Raw genomic sequence first — 6,000 nt, 5'->3', positions numbered from 1 at the left:
TGAAAAAAAGAAAAAAATTCCGACATACTTAAAAAAAAGGATTCTTCTGAAAAACTGGCCTACAGATTTTGTTGAATTTGAAACATTTTAGAGATCGTGTCTAACATTATCTGGAAAAGCTGTATGGAAAGATTTCTCCGTCCCGTTAAAAAAAAAAACAAAAAAAAAACCAAAAACAAAAACAAAACAATATATGTTGATTTTAAGGCTCAAAGAAATGCCTTATATCGTTGCCATGGTATCATTATTTTGGAGGAAAATGGAATGTGGGAAATCTATGATGGGTACTTAATACCGTGTCCAAATTTCGTCTTGATTTGATTACCCTAACTATATCTAAGAAAAAAATGTTTGTTTGTGTAAAAAAGGGAGAAACTATTTAGAGCCTCCTTACTTATTACACTAACTTCGAGACTATCAATTTGTAAGTTCAGATATGAACACGAAACTCAATCCGGACAGCACTGAACCAGTGTCGCAAAGGTTAAGGATTTGTTTGAGAGCTTGACACGTGTTCATTAAATTAATCCACCAACGATCGATATCCTCCGAACCGTAACGAAGGCAGCCTTTTACCTTAAAACATCCCTTCATAAGAAAAAGACGCTAATTAGTGAATAAAGGACTCTTGTTCCCTCAATCTATATAAAGACATTATCAAGAATATCGGAAGGCTGAGTCTTAAATCGTAACTTTGCAAGTTTCTTTCATCATTCTTCAAACCAGCGGAGCATCAAATCATGTTGATTTTTAGTTTCAAACCTGTTTTTGCTAAAAAAAAAAAAAAAGAATAGCAATAATATGTTTTAAAAACTATGCAGTGTTGTTGATAAGCTTCGTCTCAGGGCAAAAATAAAACATTTCTTCGGGAAAGAAGTTTTCTTTAGCGGTAAAATAATACTGATTAAATGCATTACATATTACAACACATACTTCTATTTTTAAACGAGTTTAGATTAGAAATCTGTTTATTTGTCTGCTCTTTTCATTTCTTTAATTAATTGGCTGTAAATTAAATGGAAGCGTTACAAAGTTATTGAATAGTATTGTAATGGTCATTGTGGTGTCGTAATTAATTACCTGACTCTATTATTCATTCAAATATAATTTAATTCACTGAAGTTTATTTTTTACAACTAGACGCTTGGTGAGCGTACACTGGGTTACCTGTGGTACGTGTTACTCAAAAACAGAAGAAACTGAGTTGGGTGGTATTGAACTGCAGCGTTCCAGTCAATTTTTGCAAGTCGGGGGTCATTAAGACCATTTAAATCACCCAGAAGTCGTGCCAGCAGAGGCCCTTTGGCTCACACGTTCATACGACGAAACAGATCTTTTTCTGAGGTTAAAAACCTGGCTACCAGCCTATTAATCATTTGTCAGAAAGAAAAGAATTCCTGTTATCTTTAGAAAAAATAGGCTTGCATTGCGTACGTGTGGTAGTGCAGTAGCACAGCACTTTATTCCATATTGTCAACTGAGCTGCGTTTTTTTTCTTTCAGGAGATTAAAGTTGTCTTTGCATAATATGTAGCTCTAATAGTACACGATATTGTTTTGGTATTGTATATCATTGTACTGCCATGGTAGAAATCTTAGGTAAATAGCCCCCTTACTACCAAAGTACTAAACCCAGAGAGATTGAAGAAAATAAAAGGGAATCGACAAACATTGGCTTCTTCAAGTGGTACTACGACCAAAAAAAAATTTTGTTTTTCCTTTGGATTTCAAAACTATGTTAACTAAACACTAACTCACCCAAGTTTTAAGTTCTGGTTTTAAAAAGACACCTGTTTATTTTAGCTGGAATTTTCTTATTTATTGGTCCGCCATTACTAACTTTAAAATCTTGAGAGAGCTGGGTCGAGGAGAAAATGACGTCAAACACTCACTAGTTTAAGAATGCAATGCGTGTGTACGCGGCCTAATTAATATGCAGCACGGGAGTTTCGGGCATTCAGACTTTTCAACCCGTGTTTTGCATATATAATAAATTGCGTTTACACGCTGACATTTTAAGGTAGTGAATAAATGACGTCATTTTCTCTAGATCCAACCCTCTGAGGTCCAATCGGCCAGTTTTGAACGTGAGTAATGGCGGACCATGAAATCCAAAACGTACACTCGAAATAAACCGCCTTTGGATAAAACTCAAAGCTCAAAATTTTGCCAGTTAGGTGTTAAGCGAACACGCTTTCAAAATCTGAAGAAAAAAAGGAAATGATTTTTTGATCATAGTACCACTTTCACAACTTCTTTTCACCACAAGTTTAAGCGTGCACTCTGGGCGTCTGACAGCTTTGTAATACAAAAGCTCACTAAATTTAATCCCTGTCCGGCGGGGTTAGTTCTGGATGGGTGACCTAAAAAATATACCACTTCACAACAGAATCATAGGACCGAAAATTCTATTTTAACGCCCAAAAATGCGAACTAAGCGAGGTACAGATTTTGTTACCTTGCTTTATGCAAAACAAATATTGATGCAAAAGTAAATAAATATTGATACACAGTTTTTAGGAGAAGCAGAAGGTAGTTTTCAGGACGGTCGATCGAGGATAAAATATTCTGCTATCTGCAACAAAATCAACGACATGAAAACAACATTAATCTTGAACCGCGAATATGAAAAGTTACCATCAGCGAAAAACATTTTGTGAAATTTTTGCTACGTTCACAAGTAAATCGCAAAATCAAATCGAATTCTCAGCGAAGGATAAATAACAAACGATCGCAAAAACACTAAAATTTCTGTGAAGGGAAAAATATTCTGTCAGAAGGAAGAGATTAAAAACGTACTAGGCAACCACAAAGGTCACGTGATCACCTTGTGTCAAGGTTCTTGCCTAATGAAAGAAGAATGTTCGTCACTTTTAGATTTTTAGCCAAGAAACTTACGTCTTTCGTTTTTTGATTTTGTTGTAATATTTAACTGAATATTTATATATTTCATCTGTAGGGTCCGGAAACCTTCTTTGTGGGGTTATTGACCCGTGACCGGACTCTTTGCTTGGAACAATGTTGATCAATCCTTTCACTGAAGAACCATTTCTTTCAAAAAAGCAAAAAATGGACAACAAGCTTTCTTTCAAATAATTCTTGACTGACAAGAATTAGTCGAATCTCAAATTGTTTTTTTACCTTAAGACTGTGCAGAGGTGAGTACAAATAAACAGAGTTATAAATAGACAGAAAATTGTAAACGCAGATTACTCAAGGTGTTTTCCGTCTCATGGTCTCTGGTATCCAACTCAATTAAGTTACCACAGAATTTGCCGTTTGGTTTCAGTGTTACACATAACACTACAGTTTTTAAAATATTACCGAGAACTCGACTATCGGTCGACTATGAGTTAAATCAGCGACTAAATTTCTTGTGCGTTCGTGTGTTGTGGCGGTGTTTATTTCAAGTTTAACAGAGAAAATCAAATTACAATAAACATTCCACTTAAAGGTCGTTAAAAATCTTTATTTTTGGTTGTGCATTTGGACGAAAAAATGTCACAAAAACCTTTTCCACCGTAAAATTTATTGAAACAATAAAATAACTGCCACTAGAGGCAAAAAAAAAAAAAACCAAACAAGAAACAACAGTAATTGAATAAATTTCAGTATGACACTTCACATCAAACCCTTTTCGGAAAAACCTTGACCGTAAATAATGAAGCACAAAAGAGGCAACAAGCTTTCCTTCAAATCATTCGTTACTGCCTCATTTCCAATATTTTTTTACCTTAACACTCTGCAGAGTTGAGCGGCCAGACAACTTAGATGCGACTTCACTGAACACTGTAATGCATTCAAGGCATTTGATTCCTTCAGTGTTTGTTAAATCCATAAAAAAATTTGCCATTTGATTTCAGTGTTGTATATGATACCAAGTTAGTAAATATTAGTAACAAAGCTCACTTGATATCCATCGGCGAAAAACGAAATTGTTGTCGAAGACCATATTACTCGTCGCTTTAAAGAATCTATATTTTTTTTCACCGCCTGGCTTGTTCATCCAATTGACGTTCCATTGTTGGGCTCCATGAGGGTATATTTTGTTTAAAGATGCACGAAAACGCCATTCGCGTTACAATGACTTTCGACGCCATTGCAGGTTAATAATTAAATGTTCTCCTGTGTGCACCAGAGAAATCTACGCATTACCCCAGCCCCCTCAAACCAAACAAAATACGCACAGAAGACTCTACATACAAAGACACTACTTAGCAGGGGGTGACAGGAAAGACTTTTCATGACACGGAAAAGAAAAAGAAAAAAAAAACCGACAAACAAACGCATTTTCTAACTGGACTGCCTATGGCTACCCAGTAACAAGGTTATACATACATACATACATACATACATACATACATGAACTTTATTTAAACTCGAATTTCAGAGTAGCCTGAAGGCTAATATCTTCGAGAACAAAAAAGAGAAAATCTATATACATACACAAAAATCTACATACATACATAAAGTAAATCTATATACATGATTAAAAATCTATTTACATACATGAAAAAATATTAAATATACTATTAAATCTAAAAGGAGATTGCTTCGAGGAGTTTTCTAAAACCAGGTAAAGTAGACTCTGATCTTACATTATCAGGTAGGGAGTTCCAGTTCTTAGACGCAAAGTAACGAAAGGAGTTGAGGCCATAAGTAGAAGTAACAGGTTTACATAGCGATAAAATATTCGTTTTTCTAAAAGAGTATTCAGACTGACGCAAAGGAAGCATGTCTTTGAGATATTTAGGAAAACTGTTACAGCTCAAACATTTATGATTTTGAATCCGTCGGTTGTACAAATTTGATCATACTTTTTTATAAATTAACTGTTGGTAAGAGGAAACTTTATCATTAAAAACAACACGTAGGGCGCGCTTATTAAGAGATTCTAATTTATCACGGTTTCTAGCACTACAAAAATGCCAGACCGTAGAGCAATATTGTAAGTGGGGCAAAATGAAAGCATTATACAACTTTAACTTGGTAGCGGTACAAATGAGGTTACGAAATCTAATCATGACATTCAATTGATTGTTGACTTTTTACATACTAAAGATACATTTTTATTGAAGTTTAACTGATTGTCAATGGTCATTCCAAGTAAGTCTATTTATTTATTTATTTAGAATTTTTTTTGAATGCAAGAAAGGCCGGTATGCCTTCCACAACTCCCTTGGCTTTTCTGACTGCGTCACCGTTTTAGAAAAAAAGCCCTTAATTGCACTTAATTCTTTGTGCTTTGTATAACTGATAATTACTATCAGTTCTATCTTTCGTAAACTTTCTCCAAAGCCTATTTCTGTAGCGTATCGCTTTTCGCCATTCCTCTGTCATATAAGGGACCTGATTGCCACGTACGTGAAATTGCTTTAGCGGGGGGTGATCACCAAGCACCTCTTTGAATAGTGTTTCAAACACAAACAGCTTGTCGTCTACATCTTCAAAAACATCCATAACATTAAAACGAACAGTATGCAAATCAGCCAAAAATAAATCACGATCGAAAATATATATAGCGGTACAATAATTTCTACTTCTACTGAGGAGCTGTGATAAAACATTCCTGTAGTAGTTTCACTGTAGTATGATAGATTATCTTGCAGCACATTAACTGACGGTATAGTAATTTTGGTTAGTCTTTGTAAAGTGAAGTATTCTAACTGAAATCGATGCACTACAGTCATTCAAAAGAAAAATAAACTTTCTCTACCATCTTGTCCGGGCGCTCTCTATAACGACTGCGAGGCGTTACAGCTTTTTTCTTTACCTTAACAACTCGGCTCCAAAGAATTGGAGTTTTATAACAACTGTCTCTTTGTAGCAGCCAATTAATTAGTTTCTTTTTAGGGTGCTGGACTTGTCAGTCTCATTTCAAATGAAGACTTAACAGCCATAACAGTGGCGAACACTTTTAACAGCATTAGGGCCGTTTATACGAGAGAAAATAAGCCGCGGCTAACTCTGGTCGCGGCTTACGTAAGCCGCGAACACCCCG

General features: G+C 35.3%; 1 protein-coding gene across 4 annotated transcripts in view; it reads right to left on the bottom strand.

The window, feature by feature from the left end:
- LOC138041927 (glycine amidinotransferase, mitochondrial-like) overlaps positions 1 to 6,000 on the bottom strand; it is a 35,976-nt gene that overhangs the window by 9,096 nt on the left and 20,880 nt on the right. The gene's annotated exons all lie outside the window — the stretch shown is intronic.

This window comes from Montipora capricornis, chromosome 3, assembly GCF_036669925.1.
Source record: "Montipora capricornis isolate CH-2021 chromosome 3, ASM3666992v2, whole genome shotgun sequence".
NCBI lineage: Eukaryota > Metazoa > Cnidaria > Anthozoa > Scleractinia > Acroporidae > Montipora > Montipora capricornis.
Note: the sequence above shows the minus strand (reverse complement) of the source record. Positions and strands in the feature narration are given on the sequence as shown.